At 38.9% G+C, this 16,211-nt stretch overlaps 1 protein-coding gene and 1 pseudogene across 2 annotated transcripts in view; both read right to left on the reverse strand.

Moving 5' to 3' along the window:
• LOC696900 (ras-related protein Rab-40A-like) overlaps positions 1 to 16,211 on the reverse strand; it is a 133,391-nt gene that overhangs the window by 14,611 nt on the left and 102,569 nt on the right. The window contains exons 18-21 of one of the 2 annotated variants that reach the window (XM_077989265.1): positions 15,125 to 15,245; positions 14,621 to 14,723; positions 11,170 to 11,303; positions 4,634 to 4,785 (exon numbers count right to left, since the gene is read on the reverse strand). The gene's annotated coding sequence lies outside the window, so the exon portion shown is untranslated. Of the gene's footprint in view, positions 1 to 4,633; positions 4,786 to 11,169; positions 11,304 to 14,620; positions 14,724 to 15,124; positions 15,246 to 16,211 lie in introns of those variants that run through there. The other variant, XR_013413035.1, reaches the window with a different exon arrangement.
• Positions 12,597 to 14,102, reverse strand: LOC697026 (prohibitin-2 pseudogene; annotated as a pseudogene).

The raw sequence follows: 16,211 nt of genomic DNA on the forward strand, positions 1-16,211 counted from the left end.
TACAATTATGGCTCAGCACAGCCTTGACCTCCCTGGCTCAGGTGATCCTCCCATCTCAGCCTCCCAAGTAACTGGGACTACAGTCCTGCGCCACCATGCTCAACTAATTTTTGTATTTTTTTATAGAGATGTGGTTTCACCATGTTGCCCAGGCTGGTCTCAAACTCCTGGTCTCAAGCAATCCGCCCGTCTCAACCTCCCAGAGTACAAGGATTACAGGTGTGAGCCACTGCACCCAGCCCAGACTTTGAGTGAATTTCGATTGTACATATAATGGTTTATTTCTTTTTTTTTTTTTCTCAATCTTCTTGTTTTCTCTTTAATTCTCTTTAAAAGAATGAAAAAAAAATCTGTATGTCCTATTCAAATGCCATACATTGGTCTTAGAGACTGGAACTGAAAACTTTTTTTTTCTATTATTATACTTTAAGTTCTAGGGTACATGTGAACAACATGCAGGTTTGTTACATATATATACATGTGCCATGTTGGTGTGCTGCACCCATTGACTCATCATTTACATTAGGTATATCTCTTAATGCTATCCCTCCCCCCTACCCCCTCCCCACAATAGGACCCAGTGTGTGATGCTCCCCTTCCTGTGTCCAAGTGATCTCATTGTTCAATTCCCATCTATGAGTGAGAACATGAGGTATTTGGTTTTCTGTTCTTGTGATAGTTTGCTGAGAACGATGGTTTCCAGCTGCATCCATGTCCCTACAAAGGACACGAACTCATCCTTTCTTATGGCTCCATAGTATTCTATGGTGTATATGTGCCACATTTTCTTAATCCAGTCTGTCACTGATGGACATTTGGGTTGATTCCAAGTCTTTGCTATTGTGAATAGTGCCGCAATAAACATACGTGTGCATGTGTCTTTATAGCAGCATGACTTATAATCCTTTGGGTATATCCCCAGTAATGGGATGGCTGGCTCAAATGGTATTTCTAGTTCTAGATCCTTGAGGAATTGCCACACTCTTTTCCACAATGGTTGAACTAGTTTACAGTCCCATCAACAGTGTAAAAGTGTTCCTATTTCTCCACATCCTCTCCAGCACCTGTTGTTTCCTGATTTTTTAATGATTGCCATTCTAACTGGTGTGAGATGGTATCTCATTGTGGTTTTGATTTGCATTTCTCTGATGGTGAGTGATGATGAGCATTTTTTCATGTGTCTGTTGGCTGCACAAATGTCTTCTTTTGAAAAGTGTCTATTCATATCCTTTGCCCACATTTTGATGGGGTTGTTTGTTTTTTTCTCGTAAATTTGATTGAGTTCTTTATAGGTTCTGGATATTAGCCCTTTGTCAGATGAGTAGATTGTAAAAACTTTCTCCCATTCTGTAGGTTGCCTGTTCACTCTGATGGTAGTTTCTTTTGCTGTGCAGAAGCTCTTTAGTTCAATTAGATCCCAGTTGTCAATTTTGGCTTTTATTGCCATTGCTTTTGGTGTTTTAGACATGAAGTCCTTGCCCATGCCTATGTCCTGAATGGTATTACCTAGGTTTTCTTCTAGGGTTTTTATGGTTTTAGGTCTAACATTTAAGTCTCTAATCCATCTTGCATTAATTTTCGTATAAGGAGTAAGGAAAGGATCCAGTTTCAGCTTTCTACTTATGGCTAGCCAATTTTCCCAGCACCACGTATTAAATAGGAAATCCTTTCCCCATTTCTTGTTTTTGTCAGGTTTGTCAAAGATAGGATGGCTGTAGATGTATGGTATTATTTCTGAGGGCTCTGTTCTGTTCCATTGGTCTACATCTCTGTTTTGGTACCAGTACCATGCTGTTTTGGTTACTGCAGCCTTGTAGTATAGTTTGAAGTCAGGTAGCGTGATGCCTCCAGCTTTGTTCTTTTGGCTTAGGATTGTCTTGGCAATGCGGGGTCTTTTTGGTTTATTTCTTAATGTGAGTATATACAGTATATTCTTTTTGTAAGTTTCTTTATGTCTAAAATATTTCAGAACCATAAATGTTTCTATGACTAGTTCTGATTATAAAAATGATTTGTATCAATTAAGAGGTTGTGAAAAATATAGTTATGTCCAGAAATAAATATATAATTAATCAAGTAATCCTACTACTCATTAACTTAAAAAAAGGTATTGTGTTTGTATATTACCCCCATTATTCTCTGTATGCATGCATCATAATGTACATTCATTGCATGTGTATATTACCCCATTATTCTCTGTATGCATGCATCATAATGTACATTCATTGCATGTGAGTCTAATATATTGAGACATTCAAGATTTGCCAGACAGCATGAATTGAGTTATTAAATGATTCCAAGTTCAAACTAAGCTCTGACTCTCAAGTCACCATCCCTAACCATTGGGATATACAATCTTTTTCTCAATAAGTGCTGTGTTCAGCTCAGGGAAAGTATCTTCTAGACAAGGTCAAATCTGGCATTCAGTCCCCAGGTCTCCTGATTTCAGTCTGTTGTACAGAATACTCATCTTTATGCTTTTTTATTCTGTACTGTCTCCTTTCTGGGGTTCAAACAAAGGTTCCTATTCCAGTGTCACAATGGAAGATAAAAAGGAAGAGAAGAACACATCAAATAAAAAGTAACAAAGTGATTATTTGATCCCAAACTTCCACCATTCTCAGGTATCTCATCCACAAAAAAATGTCACCAAAGGTGTTCTATAACATATAAGTATGTATGTTTCCTTTCCCAATGTTTCAAATTTAAATGGTCTCTGTAGGAGGTTCATGTTTAAGTCTTTTGAGGAAGGGAAAACCAAGGGGAGACCAAATATATATTTATTGAAGTATTATGTATCAGATGGTTTCTTTAGTTTTGCTCATTTCTCCTTATAACACTCCTGTGAGGTAAATATCAATATGCTAGTTTTATTGATGAGCAAGGTAAGGTTCACTAAGTGTAACTCACTACCATAGCATCATACAATAGAAAAGAGTGAGTATTCTTCCCTCATCCCAACTTCATCACATTGCATAGCACAGAGATGGCATCTAACTTCCTACATAATATAGATGAGTGTGTGTGGTTCCCTCACATTCCCAAGTACTCACTAAAATATAGTGATGCTATCCAGATTATGAAACAACATCCCTGTTAAAGATCAGAAGAGTTGAGATGGGAAGGAAGCAAACACTGGCACTGTCCATGACGCACCAAATACCGTGCCAGCATCTTGACAAAGATCTCCCCTTGAACACATCATAATGCTATCTTGAGTGTAAGGATCAGGTATATGTGTGTTTGTGGTGAAACATGCAAAACAATACTATGTTTTGTTTAGGGAAGCTTTCATATGGAATAAAAGGATAAAGTCACATTTGGGAATTATAATCATTGCTTTCTGGATGCTGATATCGATAGCAGAGAAGGAAGGAGATACAATTAGGGAGGAGTAAAGTTTTTCCTAAGCTGGACTGATTTCATAGTTCTCTCTGTTTTCTATTTGAAACATTTCACAAGTAGCAGATGTTTTAGGGGATATAGTTTTTATCATAAATACAGATATTCCCTGTTGATGTTTTGACTTATAATTTTTCAATTTTATGATAGTGTGAAAGTGGTACACATTCAATAGAAACTATACTTCAAGTTTTAAATTTTGATCTTTTCCTGGGCTAGAAAAATGCAGTATTATACTCTCTTGTGATGCTGGTTAGGGAGCAGCAGTGAGCTACAGCTCCCAGTCAGCCATGCAATCATGAGGATAAACAACTGAGACTCTACAGTGTACAGTGTTGCCAGCATTTTTTAATATTGTTTTGTGTTTTCACATCCCATCTTGTCTACAAATGCCCATTTTTGACCTACAATTATTTTTCAACTTACAATGAGTTTATCAGGATGTAACTCCCATAGTAAGTCAAGCATGGGGTATGGAATATGTACAATCCATACTCTCACCTTAGCAAATGTTTAATATTGAGCCAAATGCAGAGGTTAAAAATATCAAGAGCCAGCAATCCCATCATAATTAAAATTAACATGGTACTAGATCTTTCTAATGATTTTTTTATACATGGATATATGCACATGTACTGTACATGCATTACAAATGCAATCATAAAGCTATTATAATTACATTACAGTACAGTATCCTGAGTTTTTTGTTGTTATTTTCAGTTTTGCTTTTATCTTAAGTACTAACATGTGGATGAAACATTCTGCGTACATGACAAGGTATAAGATATAATCTAACTTTGCTTTTTAATGAACACTTTACAGCTGGCCCAGACCCAATTCCTTAACAATGCATTTGATTAGAAATGCCATACTTGTAGCATCTTAAATGATGTTATATGCCTGGGTCTACTCCAGAGCTTTCTTTAAACTTCTTTAACCTGCATGTCAACCACTCTGTCCAAAACTTATGAAATTATATGCTCAGAGAACATTGTACTACCTGGCAAAGTAATCCCCACTTTTTCATTCAGTCTTTGTATGTGTGACAGGAATAATAATAAAAGACATAAATGGTTACAGGGCACACAGTAGATGAATTGGTTGATATAGATCATGCAACCAGCAAGTAATGGTTCCCAGGGTCAAATCCCAGTCCTTCTCACTAATCACTGTTTCTATACTGAATGTCCTTCTGTGTTAGAACAGAGGCCAGCAGAGGGAAGAGACTCACCCCAGAAAACACAGTCAATTGATGGGTCAAGTAACTGGGGTACAAATCTGATGACTCCTGTCTTCTGTCTAGCTGACTCATTATTATTCTTTGCTCTTCTGTACTATTTCTTCCTCCCATGGCTCAATAAGAACTCCTTCACCCACGTCACACTAGAAAGAAAATAAGAGAGCAGAAAGTACATGGAATCAAAGGAATGATAAGATAAAACCAGCATTCATTTATTGCTACTATATTTCTAAATGCTCTCTGTTTCAAATCTTCTATTTCATAGGGCACAATTATTTTCTCTTGGAACCAACAATCTTTCTTTGGAGAATGTACCCCAAAGATACAATTCGAAAAGACAAAAAGGCAGAAGCACAAGGTCATTCTTGGCAGAACAAACTGTAACAGCAGAAGACTAGAAATAAGACAGACGTCCACCAATAAAAGATTGATTGAATAATCTAAGGTGCATCTACATCCTAGATTTCGATGCCAGTATAAACAAGCAAGGAAGATTCCCTCTCTCTACTGCTATGTAGTTATTTCCAGGATATACCATTAAGTGAATAAAGCAAAGTGCAGAAAAATGTGTAGAGCTGCTGTTGTCCCATACCATAGCCACTGGCCACTCATGGCTATTTAAGTTAACTAAATTTAAATGGAATTTTAAATTCACTTCCACAGTCACACTTACCACATTTTAGGTGTTTAATAGTCACAGGTATCTAGTGGCTACTATGTTGGACAGTTTAGACATAGAATATTTTCACCTTTGTGAAATTCTATTGGACTCCACCAGTGTAGAATATGCCACCTTATATGTATGAAATAGGAGAAAACTAATAGAAACATTCTATTTGCTTATATTTTAAAAATTGGAAAATTTTAATGAAAATTGATTTAAAAAATCATTACCTATAAAGAGAAGGAAAAACGGCCCAGGATGGAAGCCAATAATGTCTTTTCTCTTAAAAATATAATATATATACACTGGCTCCATGCACTGGAAAGGTGAGAAACATGATAGACCCAGTAGCAATGAGCAACTCTAGTACCCATATTGAATCCACTTAAAACACATCACACTGAAAGGAACTAGGTTATCTTAGACAAATGGCTGAGTCTAGGTCTGTGTAGCCATTCTACTAGATGAATCTGGACCAAACTATCATACCAGAGTATGTCAAAAAGGCTCAGAAGCCAAGCTTAAGGGGCTCTCGCTGGACAAAGATGAAGCAATTTGAACATTAAATAAAATAATGACTACTATAGATTAAAACACGTTAAATATAAAAACTTCTACAGCTCATGATGACACTCTAAAAGAAAAATAAAATAAAACAAACAATATCAACTCATTGCTTGCCTTTGGAGAACCCTAGGGAAACAACTCATTGTTTTGAAAAGTGGAAATATTGCAAAAGAATTAGGCACTCATCCAACACTTTCTATACATACTACCCCTCAGTGTAACCTAATGGTTTATGAAAGGAAGTTTAGTTAATAGAATAATTCCAGCTAATAAAGTAGAAAAAATTATAGAATTAGAATATCATCCTTTTATGACGTTTAATGATACAGAACCAAGCAACAATCCTTAGAGGCTGCAGAAAAATCGAGGTGAAAAAGGGATGGGAAATTTTATAATGGATGGATCAGCTTAACGATACTTGAACATAGTAATTAAAGTAATTAATCTTAACATCACAAGAGGAGAGACACTTAGACACAATGAGCCCCTTGTGTAACACTATAGGAATAAACACCACCACATATGAAGTACTTCTGACCAAAACAAATCTAAATTGAATCAAGCCTCTGAATCTAACACCAATTTTTTTACAATTTTTTATTATACTTTTAAGTTCTGGGATACATGTGCAGAATGTACAGGTTTGTTACATAGGTATACACGTGCCATGGTGGTTTGCTGCACCCATTAACCTGTCATCTACATTAGGTATTTCTCCTACTGGTAATATAAAAAGAAAAAAATACTTGGAATTTGATTTGGAAAACCTTTCTTCTGTAGCCAGTCCACCTCCATGTGGTTGATGCAGTTGACACTTCTTACCCTACAGAAGATTATTCAGCCTATCAGCCAATCTAGAAAATAAAATCATCAGGATCCATGTTTGATGGTATAGGAACTATTAAGTTTATATTGGAACATTTTGCAAAACATGTTAAAATTAAGTTAAAATGAATGTGGCTTGAAATTAGGATTGTAAGATTTTGGATTTCAACTCAGTTTCCACAGAGAAGTTTGGTTGACCTAAATTTTAAATATGTTAGGAACAAGCCTCTGATGAACATCATTATATTCAAAGTTCTCTGTAGCTTCAGTTGTGAAAACAAATGGATGAATGGGTATATATTTTTAAAACATGTCTTTGGGATAAAAAGGCATTTTGAGTTCTTGGTTTTCAGGATGTTCCTTCTGGTATTCTCCAAACACATGCTTCTATAATATTATAAAGATAATGTCATTAACCTGTTAAAATGGGAATGTATTTGTCTATAGCTACAAGGTGAAAAGTGTTATGAATAATAATTTTAAGATGACAGATATTAAATGGTTCAATTATTATTGATAATAAGATTTTTTAAAAAAGAAAATATATGTCCATCCAAAAGAATGAACATGAACATTCATAACACCATTATTCATGTCAGAAACTGGAAAATGCACAAATCTCCATAACAGATAAATATAGTGTGAAATATCCAAATAATATAATACTTTACACCAATGAGAATAAGCAATCTATAATACAGACCACAATAAATATTAATTTCACATACATTATGTTGACTGAAAGAAGTGAGACATAAAAGAGCACATGCTGTATGATTCCAAGAATTTCTCTTCTAACCTCCCAATAGAGATTGGGGCAGGAGAGGAATATCAACAACTCATTTCCTTTTATTTCAAGGTACTTAGTGTTTTTTTATGTTATCTGTAGCTTAACCTCAGATAAGTGAAGCAACTTGCTTCTGAGCCCTTGAAAAGTGATTAACTACACATAAGATGAAAAGCAATTAACTACATATAAGATGAAAAGCAAATACTATATCTGATGGACAGGCAATGTGGTATGAGAGATTTGGGCAAGAATCCTAAATGGATGCTCAGTCTGCACCAAATCACACAGCAGTCACTGAGTCACCATGGTAACCATTCTGGTCAAGGAAAGCTGAGAAAAAACAAACACCACTACCCCGAGCTTGTTCCTAATATGTACCAGGAACTAAATAGGATTGACATGATGCACAGTAATTAACCTCAAGTAGTCCTTACAATAAAAATTCCTGACAGCTTCAGTGACATACAAATGTATACATACTCACATACATACATGCTTGCTCACCCTCTCACCACTCCAAATCCCAGGAATTTATTGAGGTTGATTTACTGGTGGGTAAAGAAGTAAATCTAGCCAGGCATGGTGGCTTGTGCCTATAATCCCAGCTACTCAGATGGCTGAGGTAAGAGGATTGCTTGAGGTCAGGAGTGTGAGAGAAGTCTGAACAACATAGCAAAATGTTGCCTCTGAAAAATGTTTTTAAGTTTAGCTGAGCATGGTGGCACACACCTGTAGTGAGTTACTCAGGAGGCTGAGGTGGGAGAATTGCTTGAGCCCGGGAGTTCAAGGCTGCACTGAGCTATGATTGCACCACTGCACTCCAGCCTGAGCCACACATTGCAACAAAATCATTTCTGACCACACATATAAAGTTGAAAGCTACTAAACTATGTTCTTTTGGTGTGATTTCTGAAGATGACCTGTAGAATTATCTCTGGAACATTTTCTTCCATAGTTTCAATATATCGCCAATGACTTGTAAAAGCAGATACGGAAATACAGGTAAACACAGATTAAGGATCAAATACATTTTCCATCCCAGAGTAAGCTGTACTTTCAACCAAAAAAATCCCTCACTGATGTTAAACACTTGGTTGCTGATAGTACTGTGAAAATATAGTAATTAGCAATTGTGTTTAACAAATAAATCCATGTATGGCATCATCAAAAGTATGAAATATTTATGAATAATCTGTCCACAGATGTGCAGTGCCTGTACACTGAACACCACACATCATTGCTGAGAGAATTAAAGAAGACCTAAATAAGTGGAGGACATACCATGTTCATGGGTCACAAACAATACTGAGAAGATTCAGTATTGTTAAGATGTCAATTCTTCCAAAACTGATCTATAGATTCAGAGCAATTCAAGTAGAAATACTATAAAAAAATATTTTAAAGAAACCGACAGGCTGATTCTAACATTCATATGGACACGTAAAAGACCTAGACTACTGTATTAGTCTGTTCCCATATTGCTAAAAACAAACACATGAAACTGGGTCATTTATTTTTTTAAAAAGGGGTTTTCGTGGCTCATAGTTCTGCAGGCTGTATAGGAACCATAGTGGCATTTGCTTCTGGAGAGGTCTCAGGGAGCTTAACTCATGGCGAAAGGTAAAGCAGGAGCAGATGTTTTACATGGCAGGGAAGGTGCTACACACTTTTAAACAACCAGATCTTATGAGAATTCTATTATGAGAACACCACCAAAGGGGGAAATCCACCCCCACGACCCAATCGCCTCCCACCAGGCCTCATAGCCAACATTGGGGATTACAATGTGACATGAAATTTGGGTGGGGACACAGTTCCAAACCGTATCAACTATGAAGTACAACTGTGATAAAGAACAAAATTAGAAGACAAACACTACGTGATTTCAACACTCCTTAGTAATCCAGACAGTGTGTTATTGGCATCAAGATGGATTAGTAGGTAAAAGGAACAGAATAAAGAGTCCAGATATAGACCCACAAGTATATGGACAACTGAGTTTTGACAAAGATGCAATGGTGATTCAGTGGAGAAAGGATCGTCGTTTCAACAAATGGTGCTGGGACAAGTGAATATTGACATGTACAAATATAAACTGTGACCCAGATATCACACTGTATACAAAAGTGTATTCAAAATGGACCTGAGATCTAGATATAAAACTTGAAGCTATAAAACTTCTAGCAGGAAAAAAAAAAAAAAAAAAAAAAAAAACAGGAGAAAATCTTTGTGACAATGGGTCAGGTGAAGATTTCATAGATGAGACACCAAAACTACAATCTATAAGCAAAGAAATTGAAAAATTGGACTTTCTCAAAGTTAAAAACTTTAGCTTTCCAACTACATGGTTGAAAAAAAATGACAAGTAAGTTGCTGACTGGGATAAAATATTTGAAAATTATATATCTAATAAGGGACTTGTATCCAGAATATGTTGAAAATCTTAGTAAGAAGAAAACAGGCACACCAGTAAAGAAACAGGCAAAAGATTTGAATAGACATCCCACTAAAGAAGACATACAAATGTCATGTAAGCACATGAAATGATGTTCAACATCACTCACTGTAAGGGAAATGTAAATGAAAACTACAATGAAAAATAGTATAAACACTTGGAAACAGGCAGTTTCTTACAATGTTAATCTTACATCTACTATATGATCCAGCCATTGCACTCCTAAGTGTTTATTAATGAGAAAGAAAGCCTATTTCCATGGAAAGACTTATTCACAAATATTCATAACAGCTTTGTTTACAAGAGATCCAAATTGGAAATAATTCAAATATCCAACAACAGGTGAATGGACAAAAAATTACGATATAGCCATATACTGGAATACTATTCAGCAGGAAAATGAATGAACTATTGATATGTGCAACAAAATGGATACATCTAAAAATAAATTGGTGAATGAAAGAAGCCAAACCAAAAATCAAACACAAACAGAAAATCATTTCTATGATTCCATTTAAATAAATGTCTAGGATGTAAAACTTAATCTATAGTGACAAAGTATTGTGTTTGTCTGAGGGCAGGGCAATAGGAGGGATAGAGAGTCCTAGTAGTACAGAACTGAAAATCTTATGTCCTGGGAAACAATGATAATAATATTTAGGCCTAGCTGGTTATTTTAGGGGACATGGCTGGGTATCATTGTAATACAGCAAATTATATGGAAATTATTATTTTTCAAAATATGGAACTTTTGTATCTGACATTTTGACAGTTTTAATTAATACTTTGTACATTTCTGCCTTCTTAAAAAATTTATTATAGAATGGATAATAATGTGGTTACCACTGAAAAATGCATATTACAATCTCCAGTTGCTTGGAAGACCTTCTGACCTACTGTGTATTTCAACGCCCATCTGAGAGATACATGGCAATCACCGATGATTATTTATACAGGCAGAAAACATGTAAATTTATTTCAAATACATGTTAAACATCAAGTTGCTTCCCCAAATGAATTATTCATTGCTTTGTGACAACGAAAGGCATTTTTAACATTGGCCTCAAGGGCAGCTACAAAGCACATAGCTGCTGATGGAAGGAAATTCCACCTGCTAAACCTCTTCTCCAAAGATGGGATCAAAGGAGTTTCTCTACTTTTAGACTATTTTATAATCCTCACAGAGCTATTCCACAACATGCTTTTGTTAGGATCTATTAACTCACTTGTGCCAGGCATCATATCCCACCAGGGATGGAAGTCTTGGGGGTGTCCTTAGGACTGCTGCCCTTCAAATCTGAAGCAGAAGCTTCAGCAGCCATCAAGACCCAGATCCTCAAAGCCCATCTCCTTCATACACCTGTTATGAGTTCAATAACCTGATGAAGATCTGCACAGGGACAGAGAGAATCCAGCAATCCCTGTGCTTTCTTAGAGTAACAGTGTGCCAGGAACCATGCTAGGCACTGGGTCAGTGACCAGGGACACTGATACAATTGGGTAGTGATCATTACAACCAGAAGATACAATGGGTTTCTCACCAGGGCCTTTTCTTCTCCTTTCCTCATCTATCTCCTAACAACAAATCTGTAAAGGACTAAGAAGAGGCCTGAATTCACACAGGCATTCCTAATTGTGCAGTAACCACAGGGCTATGGGCTTGCACCTGTGTTATCACTGCAGCTTGCAGCAATCCTGTGGGTGAGCATAATTATCCCCATTTTACAGAGGGGATGCTAGGCTCAGAGAGTCCTTACCTGTCTCATCCTCCCACGTCCCACCTTTACATAGAAAGTAGCTCCAGAACACCAGGAGCAGGACACCCCACTCACTGGGGCCAGAAGGGTCCCAGCTCTCTCCCTCATAAAACAGTGAGAGCAACTTGTTTCAAAGTGGGAGTAAGGGGACTTAGATCTGGGATTCCTTCATCTCCCCACATCCCAAGGCACTTCAGCTCCCACTGTGGGACACTCACACCCTCAACTGAGTTCCAAACACCTGAAGGCAGGACCCTGCTATTCTCTCCAGCCCACAGGGGTTTCTATTAAAAAGTCATCAAGGTCACAGTAATGACTTCTGGTTTCTGTGGCAACCGTGGTGCTCAGGCTTGTCCTCCACATCAGAAATGCTTCTGCACAGCCCTCTGTCCCCTTGCCTTCCTCAAAAAAAAACAAAAAACAACAAAAAAAAAACTTCACCCTTCCACTCTTCAGGCCACCTCCTGAGAAAGCTTACTAATTAGAGGAACTAGCCTCAGACAAGGGCGATTTGTGGAATTCTGCTCAACTTGGTGAAACAAAGCATCTCCCCATCGGCAGGAATATTGCCTGCTTTAAAAGTGACAGTAGTTGAGTACCATCACTACACAGAGACGCAGGGAGGTATCCTAGGGCTCCTGGTGATGAGCTAACCCTCTGAGGATGATGTGTAAAACTTACACAACATGCTAAGCAGTTAGCTATCTGTGGCAGAAGACTAAGAGACTGTCTATAATCATGTGTGTAAATGATGTAGGAACACCAAGAAATGTCATTTAAGATATCTCAGTTATTTCAAGGTGGCAGGCGTATAATAATGTAATGATTTAGTAGGCAGAAATCTAGTCAACTGAAACATATATTGGCTCATTTTGGGGAATTCTTATCCACCATTCTTTTTTTTTTTTTTAAGTAATAAAAATTTATTGAGAATTCCTGGGTTGGTGGTTATCTCCTCCCAGCCTTGAGGGAGGGAACAACACTGTAGGGAATCACTGAGAAATCACACACTGTCCCAACAGCCCCAGTTAACACAGGGAGGAGGAAAGTAATTCCCCAGAAAACGGGCTGGTCTTCAGTCTTCCTTAATCCAAGAGGGGTTCAGGGGACCGGTGTGGGGGACCATCGCATGATACTGGGGTGGGGTAGGGCTGTGCTGGACCCCTGGCTGGCTCCTCAAAAACTGGAGAAGCAGATCCACTTCCTCTGGGGGTGGAGTTCTTGGTGACAAGGCTCATTTCTTACCCTTGATGAGGCTATCACTTCCTCTGGTGAAACTTTCATCCTGTAGGTTCAGCACGAGGTTGTCAGCCGTGAGATAAATATGATTCTGTGATGTGGCGATTGTCTTGGAGATGTTCTGGGCTGCTCGGATCTTACGAAGTTTGATGTAGCCAGGGTTCTTGCTCAGTGCTTCTCCAAGCATCTTGGCAGCCTCGGCCTCACCCTCGGCCTGCACAATTTTCTGCCGCTGTTCCTGCTTCGCTTTTTCTACCAAGAATTGGGCCTGATGGGCCTCCTGCTGGGCCACTTGTTTGGCTTCTACAGCAGCTGTGTACTCTCTGCTACAGCTCAGCTCTGTGATGGCCACATCATCCAGGATAAGGCTGAAGTCCTTGGCCCTCTCTGTCAGCTCCCGGCGGATCAACAGGGATAGCCGGGCCCGCTAGGTGATCAGCTGTGAGGCATTGAACTTGGCCACCACACTCTTGAGCATCTCGTTGGCAATGGACGGCAACACTCATTCCTCGTAGTTCAGCTCTAGGCGCTGGTACATGCTAGGAAGCTCCTAAGCATTGGGTCGAGACAGCACTTGCAGGGAGATATTCACCATCTGTAGGTCTTTGGAGCCTATAGGGAAGGAGATTTTTCGAGATCTGGCCTGAATGTCATAGATAATGGGGTACTGGAACCAGGGGATCCTGAAGTGAAGGCCCTCGACCAGGATAGTGTCCTGCTGCACTCCACTGATCCAATTGAAGAAGATGGCTCTGTGCCCACCTTCCACAGTGAACACGGATTCACGGACACTGTAGGCCATGGCGCTGGTCCCCAGCAACAGCTTCAGTGCTGTGCCCATGCCCCGGGGCCCGGCGGACAGCCGTCCTGCCAAGTCCTTCAAGTTCTGGGCCATGTCTGATATTGAGGCTGGCGGCACTGGAGGTCAGAAGTGGGTGCTGGCCCGCCTCTACCCCGCTCCAGCTTAGGTACTGCTTGTCCACCATTCTTAATATTTTCTTCTATGTGGAGAGACATCGATACCCAAAACACTTCTGGCCTCTTGATACACTCACTCCTCTATCACAGGAATGTCCCATCTAATTGGTGAGTTTGGAAGGAGAAACAGGTTGCACAGCCCAGGTCCTCTCCCTTTAAAACTCTTGGTTGTAACCTTCACTTAACCAAGTATATGTTCTGCTCTGCCCTCAGGGGTGGGGCTTACAATAGGTCCACAGCTCTACTCTCCTGTGTCTCGCTTGCTCCCCAACTATTCCTATAGTCTTGCTTCGCAATGCTTGGATCTTTAAGGGGCCCCCAAAATGCCCTCCAGCTCCAAGTCTGAGTTGTACACCAACTGAGAAATATGACAAAAGAATAAGAAGAACAATACATTGACTTTATTCCTTATAAAGGAGATACTGGAGAATGTGACATAGATTTGCTGGCACATAGGTTTCCTATGAACAAACCCCAGAATTGGACAGACTTATCCAGTGATACATTGGGACCATCACAGAAAACAAGGTCTGCATTGCATATCTATCTGCTGTCTGCTGAAGGAGCCCTGTCTGTGTACCTAAGGAAAGTGACTTCCTTTTTAAGGGCTATCCCTGTAGCAGGAGAAAATCTTTCAGTACACCTTCTTAGAGAAACACTTCTCAAAGTCAATAAATACACCTTGTACTCCTTGTATACTCACCAAGCAACCTGCAGAAGATACAGCTTTCCATATGGCTCAGGGAACAGTTTATATCAACATTCTCTCAATTTCTTAACACAAGTGATTGCATCGGAGGCTTATCCTATAGAGAGAGAGATTGGAATTATGTTCTAAATTGCAAGAATAGGTAGAAAAGCATATTTTATGAAAACCTCCCTTGAAAATCCCATCAAAAAGGAATTAATGGTATGTTCAGAAATATATACCCACACATAAACTAACACACAGACTATAGTCAAAATTATAACAAAGCCCCCCCGAGCCTTCACGATCTGTGATCTGAGAGCAGATCACAGAAAATGAAGAAAAGGTCACCAAAACCATAAGGTTTTAGATAACCACTTGTGCTTAACAAAATGTCCCCAAACAATAGCTATTTATCATCTCTCAGGAGTCTATGAATTGACTGGGCTTTGCTGGGTGTTTTCTGTTCTATGTGGTGTCTGTCACCTGGGGCTATAGTCATCAGCATGCTACACTTGCCTGGGACATCCAAGAGAGCTCACTCACATGGATGGCGAATGGTGCTGGCATCTGCTGGGAGCTCAGCTGGGGCTGTTGCATGAAGCACCTTGGTTCAACACAGAGTCCTCCATGAGTAGGACTGTCAGAAAAAACAGAATATACTCAGTCAAATTTGAATTCCAGATAAACAATGAATAATTTTTTAGTGTAAATGTGATGGTGACTTTATGTGTCAACTTGGCTGGGCCACATTGTTCAAGTATCTCAACATTATTCTGCATGTTCCTGCAAGGGTGTTTTTGGATGGGATCAACATTTAAATTGGTGGACTTTGAGAAAAGCAGATTGCCCTCTATGATGTGGGTGGGCCTCATCCCATCAGATGGAGGCCTGAATAGAGCAAAAATCTTACCTCTTCTAAGCAAGAAAAAATTCTACTAGCAGATAGCCTTCAGACTTGAACTGCAACATTGGATATTCTCTAGTCTCCAGTCTGCCAACCGGCTCTGCAGATTTTGGACTTTCATCCTCCATAGTCATGTGAGCCAATTCTTGAAAATTAGTCTCTCTCTCTCACCATATACGTGTGTGTGTGTGTGTGTGTGTGTGTGTGTGTGTATACACATTACATTGGTTCTGTTTTTGTGAATGTGACATGCAATTTTTATTTGAATACAACTGGGCATTTTGTATTTTTATTTGCTAAATCTGGAAACCTTAGGAGAAGAGCCTCTGAATATGTAAGTTTAATGACCATCTGAGATGACCTTCCCAATAAGTCAGGGCAGGTCGTGCGACAATGAGCAGATCAGATTTTTTTAAAAAAGACAAAAGCTGATAATACCTACGTTGGTGAAATAAAGGAGAAACAGACTTTCATATACACTATTGGTGCCACATCGAGGTATCCATTTTCTGAGGCCCATATTATTACAGCCGAATGACTTGAATGGCCTTTGTACAGAAGTCCTATTTCTACCAACAAGGGGGTTTCAACTGAGGGTTTAGAAAAGGCTCATCAAGGCGACTCTGATGTGCATGCTGGTTAAGGGGCCCATGCCGTCGCAGGGGCAGGTGAAATTCACATATGAATTTCTGCTCCAAA

Source organism: Macaca mulatta, chromosome X, assembly GCF_049350105.2.
Source record: "Macaca mulatta isolate MMU2019108-1 chromosome X, T2T-MMU8v2.0, whole genome shotgun sequence".
In the NCBI taxonomy this organism is placed as follows: Eukaryota; Metazoa; Chordata; class Mammalia; order Primates; family Cercopithecidae; genus Macaca; species Macaca mulatta.